Source organism: Alexandromys fortis, unplaced genomic scaffold (assembly GCF_014885135.2).
Source record: "Alexandromys fortis isolate MF-2015 unplaced genomic scaffold, M_Fortis_MF-2015_v1.1 scaffold_232, whole genome shotgun sequence".
Classification (NCBI taxonomy): domain Eukaryota; kingdom Metazoa; phylum Chordata; class Mammalia; order Rodentia; family Cricetidae; genus Alexandromys; species Alexandromys fortis.
In genome coordinates this window covers 1266511-1279352 of record NW_026068110.1, presented here as the reverse complement: position 1 = coordinate 1279352, position 12842 = coordinate 1266511, and the positions used below count along the sequence as shown (strand labels likewise).

At 50.8% G+C, this 12842-nt stretch overlaps 1 protein-coding gene across 2 annotated transcripts in view; it reads right to left on the bottom strand.

Annotated features, from left to right (window-relative positions):
* Positions 1 to 9046, bottom strand: part of Ralb (RAS like proto-oncogene B) — a 51878-nt gene extending 42832 nt beyond the window's left edge. Inside the window, exon 1 of one of the 2 annotated variants that reach the window (XM_050124473.1) lies at positions 8897 to 9046. The gene's annotated coding sequence lies outside the window, so the exon portion shown is untranslated. Of the gene's footprint in view, positions 1 to 8508; positions 8655 to 8896 lie in introns of those variants that run through there. The other variant, XM_050124474.1, reaches the window with a different exon arrangement.
* Positions 9047 to 12842: the final 3796 nt, after the last annotated feature.

Below are 12842 nucleotides of genomic sequence, written 5' to 3'. Positions count from 1 at the left end.
ACTATGCCCACCAACCTCGCACTATGCCCACCAACCTCGCACTATGCCCACCAACCTCGCACTATGCCCACCAACCTCGCACTATGCCCACCAACCTCGCACTATGCCCACCAACCATGCACTATACCCACCAACCATGGAGCACAGAGCCTTCCCCTTCCCTCACTCTGCCATGTAGACATGATCTCACCTTGGACGCCCTAATATGCTGCTGTCTGTCTGTCCACCGACAGCATTAAGTAACTCTTTTAGTAAGTCTCTTATTTTAAAAAGGGGGGCATTCTGTCTCAGCGTCCCCTCTGAGCCTTGTATCAGTTATGTTTCTGCTGCTGTGACAAACAGCAGAGCCAAGGCATCTTATGTTTTGGTTCCAGATGTTTGGGTCCACGGCAGTGGATAAGCAAGGCAGCAACCACAGGCATGGTGACTGGAGCAGCCACCGAGCGCTCACACCTTGAACTACAAGCACAAAGCTAGGAGAGCAAACTGGAAACTGTGAGGCTTTAACTCAAAAGGCTCTCAAAGGCTCCTCCAACAAGACTACACCCCCGAACCACTCCAAACAGCACCACCAGCTAGGGACCAGGCGTTCAAATAATTCTGTTGGGGGACATCACATCCAAACACCAGAGCCCCAAACCTGCAATCTTTCCAGTCGCTAGCTCAAATTCCACCTGCCCCCTCAGCACCTACAAATGCTGACCCCAGCACATTCCTCCTGGGTTCCACTGCCACCCCAGGCTTAGGTGACACCTTATCAGGTCCTCCTGTCCCTCACCCCTATCACCATTCCCCCTGGTACCTGTACTAGCAAGCTGGCCAGGGAAGGAATTCAAGAGAAAAAAAAAATCACGTCACCAGCCTCACGTAACTTCACATTGAATGCAGTTTTAAATCTCAATCCAGGACGGCACTCCCTCCCCACTGAGGCTCTTCTGCTGCCCCTGTGCCCGCTTGGCAGTGCCCGTCCTTCCAGACGTCAGACTTCCTTTCCCCAGGGCTTAGCCCTGCTCCAAGGCTTTTCCCCAGGTTTTTCTCTGTGGTTCAGGCTCAGACTGACCCTTGCCTCACCTCCACACTCTCCCTGGGCTAATCGCATCCCCTCAGGTGGCTTTCCGTCTGCCCCAGGGCAGAGCCCAGGCCCCTTGGGCTTCTTCACCTCATTTGGCTGTCTTCCAGGAATTTCAAACTCAACAGTTCCAAAATAGATTTCTCCAGTCTTCATTCTTCCACCCTTGAAATCTGCTCTGCAGGCTAGCAAGGTATCTTGGTAAAGGCGCCTGCTGCCAAGCCTGACAACCCGAGTTCGATTCCTGGGTACCACATGATGGAAGGCGAGGACTTACTCCTGAAAGGTGGCCTGTGAGTGTTTAAGTGTGTACTCGCCAACACACATGAATTAAATAAACAAACAAATACATAAATAGTGTCCTAGTCAGCTTTAACTGCCAACACAGCCTAGATCCACCCGAGAAGGGAGTCTGAGTTGAGAGACTGTTCAGACGAGACTGGCCTGTGAACTCTGTAGAGGACTGTTACATTGTTAATCCATGTAGGAGGACCCAGTCTACTGTGTGTGGCTTCATTCCCTAGGGAGTTCATCCTGGGCGACACAAGACAATCAGATACAAGGCAATCACTGCGAGTCACCAAGCAGTATCCGCCATGGTTTCTGTTGTACTTCCTCAGCTGTGAGTAAATTCCTTGCTTAAAGATGGACTAGCAAGCAGGCCTGCTTTCAGGTTCCTTGCTGAGTTCCTGCCCTGATAACCCTCAGTGAGGTAAGCCAAATAAGTCCTTTCTTCCCTAAACTCCTGCAGCCAGGGTGATTCTCACAACAAGGGAGGGAAACTAGAATTGTGTCCTCTGCCCACTAGGACACAAGTACCCTTCTCTACACACTAGGACACACACACCCCTTCTCTACACACTAGGACACACACACCCCTTCTCCACACACTAGGACACACGCACTGCCTCTCTGCACACTAGGACACACGCACTGCCTCTCCCACACACTAGGACACACACACCCCTCTCCGCACACTAGGACATACACACCCCTCTCCACACACTAGGACACACACACCCCTCTCCACATACTAGGACACACACACCCCTCTCCACATACTAGGACACATGCACTCCTCCGCACAGTAGGACACACGCACACTCTTCTCCGCACACTAGGACACACTCCCTCTCCACCCACCCCACCCCCACAACCGCAACTCAAGCCCCTAGGAGCGGGGACATCAGACATCAGTCAAGCCAGTCCTGGGAATCATTCTGCATCCCCTTGTTTCTCCCCAGTTCTATTCACTAGCTCTCCTGACTCGGGCTCCACAGGACCTTTCCCACCCACCCCACTCTTCCACCTTCTCTGCCCCTACCAGGCTGCAGCAACCAGCCACAGCTGCCAGACTCCTTGTGCCACCTCAGCCCCTCTTCAAACCGCTGTCCACACAGGCCCCTGAAAAGTGTGTGTGTGTGTGTGTGTGTGTGTGTGTGTGTGTGTGTGTGTGGTCAATTAGGTGTATTCTCCAATCGTTTCTTGTCCTTAATAGACAAGGTATCGCAGAGTCAAGGACAATTGTCAACTCCTGACGCTACTTCAGCACTCGGAGTGAGTGCGCGTCTTCATACCTGCTTTTATGTGATGCTGGGATGGAACCCAGGGCTTCCCACACTCCAGGCAGCACTCTCCTAGCAGAGCCATGTCCCCACCTCTACACCTGATTTCTGAGACAGGGTCCGGCATTGGCCCGGAGTTCACTAATTAGGCCAGGCCAGCTGGTCACATCCCAGAAAGTTCCTGTTTCCACTTCCACTGGGATTACAAACTCAGGCTGCTGTGCCAGCTCTGACTAGCCTTGTTTTGTTTTAACATGGGTTCTGGGGATCAAACTCAGGGTCCTGTGCTTACATGCCAAGCACCTAAGCAAATCAACTGACTCCCTAGCCCATGTGAATTTTCTAAAGCAGCGAATGGTAACGTGTTTAGCTCTCCAAAGGGTCATCATTGATTGGTAAAATCTAAACCCTCTTCTAAACAGGGTCCACAAACCTTGCCCCACCAGCTCCTCCTCTCCAACCACTACACCTAGAGCTTCCTTCATACAGCGAACGTGGCTCAAATTAGCCAGAGCGCTCATTCGCCCGGGGTTCCATTTCCAGAAGCACACAAAGCTGGTGCGTGGCGTGCCTCTGTAATCTCAGCTCTTGGAAGGTGGAGACAAGAGGTTCAGGCTCTCTTCATCTACACAGGGAGTCCAAGGACAGTCTTAGTTACCTGAGAGCCTGTCTCAAAAAAACAGAAGTAGGAGACAGACCTCTGGTGCCGTGCAGTAGAGACAGGGCCAGCCTGTGTGACAGAGACCAGAGCACGGGGCTAGGGATATGCCTCTGTGGGTAAATAAAGCGCTGGCTGCAAGCACGAGGGTCTGCATTCAGATGGGTCTGTAATCCCAACAGGAGGCAGAGACAAGACGATCCTTGGGGCTCGCTGGCTGGCCAATCTAGCAGAATGGGTAAGCTGCAGGTTCAACAAGAGACCGTATCTCAGAAAGGAAGGTGGCTGGGCATAGAGCTGAACGCTTTTAATCCAGCACTGGGAGACAGAGGCAGGTGAAACTCTGTGAGTTCCAGGCCAGTCTGGTCTAGATGATGATTTCCAGGCCAGCCAGAATTCCACAGTGAGACTCTGTCTCAAAAAGAAGAGGGGGGGGGGACAAAGTGAGTAGATGAATTGGTGAGCTGTCCAGCAGATGAAGGTCACTTGTCACCAAGTCTGATGACCTGAGTTCTCACTCTAGGATTTACACGGTTGGACAGAGAGAATCCAACCTCCACACATAGACATGCATTCTGCCTCCACATACAAAAACAAATAACTGTCTACAAAAACCCTACACAGACCAATAACCACCTTAAGCTGTTTGCCAAGGAGATCACTTTGTCAACAATTTTTTCCCCCACTTGTTTTGGAGTTGATTTAAAAGAATCCCTGCATTCCATTTAGTTTGGGGATCCGCAAGTGTTAAATTTCTAATTTCTAAAACTACTACATATTTGGCCGATTAATTCTAGGAGCTGACAATGAAGAACCAGAAGAAAGAACCTGGGGTTCAGGTATGATATGGAAGTTTCTAGAACAGCAGGCACCCCAGAGGTTTCTTTATCTCCTACAGCACCCACATGCTTTGGGAAGCACCCTAACAAAAATCATCTCCATAGTGTCTAGTCTAAAACTTTTTTAAAAAGAAGCCGGGCAGTGGCAGCACATGCCTTAGCTCCAGCACCCGGGAGGCAGAGGCAGGGGGCTCTCTGAGACTCAGCAAGTCTGGTCTACAGAGTGAGTTCCCAGGACAGCCAGGACTACAAGAGAGAGCCTGTGTCAAAAATGAAAACAACAAAAGAAAAAAATGTGGAGGCGAGTCTTCAAGAAGGCCAGTGGCGGTCTGGAGGCAACTCAGCTGTGGAGTGTGAGCCCAGCATATGTAACATCCTGGGTTCCATCCCTAGCACTGTGGGGACCACGTATGAGGTGCACCTTTGTTAGCTCAGCACTGAGAAGGTGGAGACAGGAGGATCAGAAGTTCACAGTTGGGACTGGAGAGAGGACTCAGTGGTTAGGAGAACTGGGTTGCTCTTCCAGAAGACTTGGCTTCAGTTCCCAGGACCCACATGGCGACTCAGATCCCTTGAAGGTTGATGCCCCGTTCTGACCTTTTCTGGCTCATCTAACAGCATTCTAAACAGGTGCTGCTCAGAAGTAATTGGAGCCAGGACGGAGATTTAGCTCAGTGAGAGAGAAATGCCCCTCACATACAAGGTCCTGCATTCAATTCTTAGCATAGGGAACTAAAAAATTAAGAAAGAAAAAATAAATCAATAAAAAACAGTGGCTCTCAGGGCTGAGGAGATGGGTCAGCAGGTAAAGTATTTGCCTTGCAAGTGAAAGGACTTGCGTTCAATCCCATGGTAGGAAGCTGGCCTGGTATATTCCTGAAACCCCAGTCTCAGCAGAATGCAGAGCTAAGAGGATTCTGGGAAGTCATAGACCAGTTAGCCTGACCTACAGGGCAAAGTTCAGATGAATGACAGACCCTGTGGTCTGTCCTGTGACCTCCAAATGCGTGTGTGCGTGCGTACACATACGTATACATACATATACATGCATATATGCATACACACACACACACACACACACACACACACACACACCTCTCTCCTGTGCTGTAGGGATTAGCTCAGTGGTAGAGGAGTTGCCTAGCATACACAAGGTCCTGAGGTCAATCCTCAGCCCTCAGGGAGTGAGTTCTAGTATTCTGTCTTCCTGCAGACAGCTCACAGAATTCCACGCCAACAGCTCTGGTTGTTATGACAGTGTCTCTGGATTCAAAGTCCCCAAGGATGACCCCCACATTCAGAAATGAGATGAGCGGGGTGGGGGAGAGCTCTAGTCACAGAATCCAGAGAGACTCACCGTGACGGAATTCTACAGCACAAACTCCCAGCCCTCAAACTTCTCCCGGAGCCTTAATCCCTCATCCCCAAGGCAGGAACCTTGAAGAACTTCAAGGCAAGAATGGAGTGAAGATCTTGCCAGGTGGTGGTGGTGCACACCTTTAATCCCAGCACTCTGCCCAGGAGGCAGAGACAGGCGGGGGCAGAGACAGGCAGACATCTGAGCTCAAGGCCAGCCTGGTCTACAGAGCTAGTTCCAGGACAGGGTCCTAAGCTACAGAGAAACACTATCTTAGGGAATTAAAAAAAATCGTTTTCTTCCTTTTGTGTGTGTGTGTGAGGATACATAGGTGTGCACTATCTGCTTGTGTTGCTGATACGGGGAATCTCACATGCTGGCTCACTTTCTCCAGGGATCCTGTCTCCTTCACATGCTGAAATTTCAAGCAGGCTGCTGTGCCCACTGGGCATTTATTTGGGCTCTGGGGACCCAAACTCTAGTCCTTACCCCTGCCCTCGAACTCACTCAGTAGACCAGGCTGTCCTTGAACACACAGAGATTCACCTGCCTCTGCCTCCCAAGTGCAGGGATTAAAGGCCTGTGCCACCGCTGCCTGGCAAAAATAACTGCTCTTATCTGAGATCCAGCAAGGGTTTACTGTGCCTGAGGTCGTGTTTTTCCAGGATTCTCTGTAGAAAAAGTGTGGGTGTAAGTTACTAGATAGCTTTTGGAAAATAGGACCTAGACACTAAAGGTAGGAAAATGGGAATTGGAACCTTATATGGAATCTGGAAAGTTCTCGGTAGACAGTGGAAATAAAGATGTTGTCTGTTCTTTGTGTTTTGTCTGTTTGATTTGGTACTACGGGTGGAGCCTCAGAATTTAACCCCTGAGCCATCATCCCAGCCTAAGAATTAAAAATTCTGTGTGTTCAAGGACAGCCTGGTCTACTGAGTGAGTTCGAGGGCAGCCAAGGCTACTTGGAGAAACCCTGTCTCATAAAACAAAGACAAACAAACAAACAAAAGAGCAGTCACTGTTCCCAGGTGGAACTGGAATGGAAGAGGAGAAGCTGGGGTGCCACATGAGCGGAATGTGTGCCTCGCCGTGCACAAGACCCTGGTCCAATTCCTAACACACACACACATACACACACACACACACACACACACACACACACAGGCTCTGGAGTGGGCAGAATCAAGAGAGCACCTACAGGGGACTGTACCTCAGTTTCTTCCCACTTCTGTCACAGACTTAAGACTCCACTTAAAGGGCTGGAGATGCCTAACATGTATATACACAATAATGAACAACACGGCAGGGGCTGGAGAGACGGCTCAGCAGTTAGGAGCACATTTGTCACCCTAGCTCCAGAGATCAATCACATCCATGTCCTCTTTTGACTTCCAAAGGTATAAGCACACATGGGCACTCATGTGCGCACACACACACACACCACACAAATAAAAATAAATCTAAAAAATGCATAAATATACATATATACACACAACGTACAAGTAAAAATAAATCTAAAATACACGGGCGGTGGTGGCTCACGCCTTTAATCTCAGCACTTGGGAGGCAGAGTCAGGCGGATCTCTGTGAGTTCGAGACCAGCTTGGTCTACAAGAGCTAGTTCCAGGACAGGCTCCAAAACCACAGAGAAACCCTGTCTGGAAAACAAAACAAAACAAAAAAAAACATTAAAATACATATATATGCATATATAAACATATGCACACAACATATAAATAAAAATATAAAATACATATAATATACACACACATATGGAAGCACACATACATACATACACACACATACATCACAGCTTCAGCCCGTGGCTTATTAGCTTGTTGCTTTGGGGGTTGTTGCAAAGCGTGCATCATGGAGGGAGCACCTGATAGCAGAAGCTATTTACCTTTTGGTGGATGGGAAGGAAAGTCAGGAAGACACAGCATCTCCACACTCCCTGGGAGGACCCAGAGAGATACTCCACTAACTCCCAGCATCTTCACAGGCTGCTGACCAATGCTTCACCGCGTGAGACTCTTGGCCAGCATTCCATCAAATCCCAGCATCACGCCCCTCCCACAGAGAGTATCTTAAACGCTGCCTCCTGGACTCAGATTCACAGAGTCCTGACCGTGGGGGTGGTTGACCAACCTTTTCACAGCTGCATTGATGCTGGCGTTCAGAGAAGGGACCTCCTCTAGACCACAGCACTAAGAAAGTTCCTGAGCCACTGTAGAGTTCTTGAGCATAAAGGAAGCCCCGGGTTTCATCAGTTCCATCCTCAGCACTGCGTGGTAGAACACGCAGACTCCAGGCAGGAACATCAGAAGTTCAAGGTCATTCTCGTTACAATCAAATTCCTGGTCAGTCTGGGCTACAAAAGACCAAGTCTAACACACGAGGAGTTAGTTCACCTGCGTCTAACTTTGGCTCAAGTCCCTGTTCTTCCCAATATTCAGGTCCTCCTTTCCTGGTTCCCTAATCCTCACAACTTCATCACCACTTTAATGTGTTCTCAGACATCCAAGATATTGCTCTTTTAAAGCAATTGGCACAGCTAACCCAAGTCCTTCCTCTATGAAAGCTTTGATCATTCAATATCCCCAAACTGAAGAAAAGTGATTAGGAAATCAAGGCAGAGCAAGGGGTTCTCTGTCTACAAGGGCTGAAGGCAAATCAAAGAATAATCTGTCCATTGGAGACTCCAGGTCCGCTCCCCAGAAGAACAGCCTTTTAACGTCAAAGTTCCAAGGTTCTAGTAATCACTTAAACGCGGTGGGAGGAAGGACGCCGCTGTGGGTGTGGCGCACTCTGAGGCTCCAGGTCGGAGCCAAGCACCTGGAGTCAAGACGCCCAGGCCAGGAAAATCCTTCAAGCCACCGTGCTTCTAGAAGCCACCTTTAATGCTAGTCACACTCCGAAAGGCATTTGGAAGACCGATCAAAAAGTAATTCACAACCAACCAAGTCCCTTCCGAACTTCAAGAATCCAAGCCCCAGGTCACCCAAAGAACAAGTTCCTACCTTTAAGAAAGAAGTTTGGGCAACATTTTATCGCTCTGAAAGGAACTGAGGAAGTGGACCAACTCCGGCGGGAGGCCCGAAAAGGCAGGAAGTGGTCATTTGTGGGAAAAGGGAAGGACAAGCAGCAAAGGAAAGAGAAACTGGGGCACCTCCCCCATGTCCTCAGCACCCCTAGATCTCGCTGGGAGGCCCTCCGGCTTTCCCAGGGGACACCTCCCCAAGCCAAGCGGGGCGCGGCCCGGGGCGTTGTCCTTCTTCAGGGGACGTGTCCCTCCCTCCCTCCCAACGTGGAACCAGGAGGCCCGCGATCGCGCGGGGAGCGCATCCACTTCCCTATCCCAGAGCGCACTCCGTGCCTAGGGTCCCCTGCGGGGCGCAGCATCCTTACCTGGGGAACCCGTCCCACCGCTGCTCCGGCCGCACACACAACCTGACTCGCCGCTCTCACGCGCGCCCCGCCCCCCAGCAGTACCCAGTCGATTTGTCATTGAGCAGTCGTGAGCTCGCGTCCCCACCCCCCGGAGCGCGTTCCCGCTGTCCGCCCTGCAACCCTGGCCTCTCCAAAGCCGGCCCTCCCTTCCGCTCCCCGAGGCCACGCCTACCGACCAATCCGAAGCGGTACCTCCAAACTTTCGCCAATGAGGAAGCGTCTTGAGTGTAAGGGCGTGGCACTGAGGGACGGCCCCGCCCACCCCTCCTTCCTTTCGCCTCCTCCGAGGGACTGGCGCACGTGACCGCTGCTGCTGCAGTGGCGGAGCTTGGGAACTTGTCTGGGGACGCCGGGCGTGGGCGGATGCACTCCCGGGGAAGCCAAAGTGAGGCCAGAGTAGTAGAAAAAAAAAAAAAAAAGGACAGAGCTGATAGAAGGCAGTGGGGAGAACGAGATGGCTAAGTGTGGCCTGCGCCCTGGTGTGGAAGCGGACAAGCAGTTTTGGAGACCCTTGGCCTGAAGCTGGGAACTCCAGGTGGCGCCGCCTCTAGTTTAGCCTCTGAAGTGCCAGTAGTAAAGGAATTACAGCTGTTAACTTGACCTAGGTCACATGCAAGGGCCAGAGCCCTTACCCAAGCCATAGCCTGCGGCAAAACTACAAACAAGCTGCCCTGCTACCACCCTCTTAAACCCAGGAGCTTGTAATTTTCTATCAAATAGGATTTCGACTAGGGTCGATTTTCCTTAGCTGAACACTAGCCACCTCCCACCGCCCCACACAAACTCCACGGAGCATTTCACTGTATGGCAATTAATAAATAATTCAATGCTTGTCTCTAATCTTTAAGGAGGGGAACAGTGATAACAGTAACCCGCACTATGTAATTACTCTTGTTGATAATTCTAAATTAGGATACATGTATATTATATCTGAGGCTTTGTGCTTTGTTTAAATGGTTCCATGCCAACAAGTAACAGACCCAGTCCTCCCACTGACAGCACCGGAAGAAGCGGAGTCTTGGGTCAAGCCATCTGGCTCCAAGAGAATAAAACACCTGCAGAGACGCCAGCTAGCCTCAACCTAAGGTGGAACCCTGGGGTCCACATAATGGGAAGGGAAAACTAACTCCAAGATGCCCTCTGGGGGCTGGAGGGATGGCTCAGAGGTTGAGAGCGCTGACTGCTCTTCCAGAGGTCCTGAGTTCAGTTCCCAGCAACCACATGGTGGCTTACAGCCATCTATAATGAGACCTAGCGCCCCCTTCTGGCTTGCAGGCACACGTGGAAGGAATGCTAAACACACAATATAATAAATAAATACATATTTTTTAAATAAATAACTAAATAATAAATAAAAAATATGCCCTCTGACCTTTTCTGACTGTGTGTCTCTGTCTCCTTTGTATAGATAGATAGATAGATAGATAGATAGATAGATAGATAGATAGATAGATAGATAGATTTAAATTTAAAAGATTGCTTTAAAAGAAAGATACAAAAAACCAGCTGGTGCCCTAGGGGAGAGGAACTAGGAAGCTGCTTTTTAAAAAAGATTTATTTCATGTGCATGGTGTTTTACCTGCATTGCATGTATGTATACCATGTGGGTGCCTGGTGCCTGCGTAGGGCAGAAGAGGGTATGGATCCTCTGGACTGCAGTTGCACGTGGTTGTGAGCCATGGCGTGGGTGCTGGAAACGGAACCTAGGGTCATCAGCAAAAGCACCAAGGGCTCCTAGCCCCAGTCATCTCTCCAGACCCGACACGAGGCATCTTAAAACAGCAGGCAGAGATCATGGCCCGAGAGTCACACTGAAGCCTGCTGGAGACAGGAAGTGTTGGCTAAAGGAGAAAGCCTCCGTGTAACCAGCAGACGTTGTATTAGAGTCACTAAACCTCTGGCCCTGCATCTGTTCCCCAGCTAGCCAATCGGAGCAGCACCTCTGAGCCGTAGGTACACAGGGCTTAGTAAGGTTACACACGGAGTTGGCAACACAAACACAAATGTGGGCTTAAACAGTGAGGGGCAACAAAAGCTACCTTGGAGCCCCTCCCCCCACCCCCCACCCCGCATGTATGGAATTCTTCCCTGGCGGGCCCCTTTGATCAGACGCTAGCTCAATTCTACCCACAAGAACCAGGAGCTGGGTCACGGACAGGCCAGAATTCCCCTGTGCTCTGTCCCGTGTCCCACCCCCCCCCCCCCCCCGCACTCCCCCCTACAGGCCCTGACCCACCTTTCCTGGAGTGTGTTCCTGTCCCTTACAAACAGGATGCGTGGGCTATGTGAAAGGCTGACTCATGCTCCGCCCCTAGAACGCAGTGGGACCCCATCAGCAGAGTCACGTTCGAGGTCTAGACATGCAAGCCCCCACCCCCACCCCAGAGTGACAGTCAGGAAGAATCAGAACTCAGGTGCAGGGGCTCTCAGAGAGGACACGTGCCCTGCTACGGAAAGGGTACTGTGGTATCTCATCGTGGGTCTCAGGTGGGCCCTTGTCCTCCATGCCTCTTCTTCAGGAGCTCTGACTCTTGGCAGAACCCAGGGTCTCAGCAGCAAGAATACATGACGCCCAGGCAGACCTGTACAGTCCCTCTGATCTAATGATGGTGAGAAGATTATGCACACTCCCTCCTCCAGACACATTTCCTGAGCATCCTCTGTGCTGTTTGATAAATGCTCTCCTCTCATCAGGGCAGTACCTAGCACTGAACTTCTTGGCCATCTGTGGTTGGCTGGGGCTGACTCATGACTACTGAGCAAAAATGGCACACCTGTCACTTCTAGAACCAAAGCTGTGTGTCAGTTGGTATAGCGCCACCTCTAGGGAAGGACCAGGAATAGCTCCCTCCAGGGGGGAGGAAGGGAACTGACACAGTGGTAAGGGCTCTTCCCTCTGGCAACCCCATCCCTGGGGCCTTCCCTGCTGGGAAATGGTAGTCAGCGAGTTCACACACACACACACACACACACACACACACACACACACACACACACCTTCTCTAACAGGACTGTAGTAGTGATGGGTACAGGACCTTTGGGCCACCACTTTCTTCCCAGCCAAGCGTACTGGCACTGTTGATCCTCCAGTTCTGGTTCTGACCAAGGCTTCCCTCTTTCCTGGGAACTCAGCTCTCTGCCTTACCCAAAGTCCGAGGAGGTAGCTGCATGCAATGCTTGCAAGGGCCCTTTCTGAAGTCCCCACTCCTGAGTGTGGTGCCTAGAAGTCGAGCTTCCCCACGACTCGACAGTTCAAGTAGGGGAGGCGTGACTGAGGGAACAAGAATACATTCTGGTGGAGGAGGGCTTGGAATGATCTAGTACAAGACTGGGTAGGCCTGCTGTTTCTCCTGTTGAAGGGTGGTTTACCTACTGTGACTTTGGAGCCCCAGAGACCTGGTTTGCAGTGGCAGCTCTCAGGCCTGGTGGCGGCGGGAAGAGTGACATTCTGCCTTACAAGCAGGGGACCTAAGTTCAACCCTCTGAACCTGTGTTTTGTTTTTAAAGCTTGGTGTGGTAGCACACATTTGTGATTCCTGTGCTGGGGACAGAGACATGAAGATCCACTAGGCTCCCTACCCAATCATCCTAGTCTAGTAGGTAAGTTCTAGGTGTTGGTGCCTCAACAACAAGGTGAACTGGGGCTAGAGAGGTAGCTCAGTTAAGAGCACATGCTGCTCTTGCAGAGGACCTGGTTCTGTTCCCAGCACCCACGTGGTGATTAACAGCTGCCTGTAATTCCACTCCTAGGGGACCCGATGCCCTCTTCTGACTAATCAGGATCCTGCGCACACATGTTGCACATATATACATTGAAACACACACACATTTGTTGGCAGAGATTTCTGTCCCACAGCCATTCAGTCACAAAGAAACACACAGAGGTCTACATTAATTATTAACT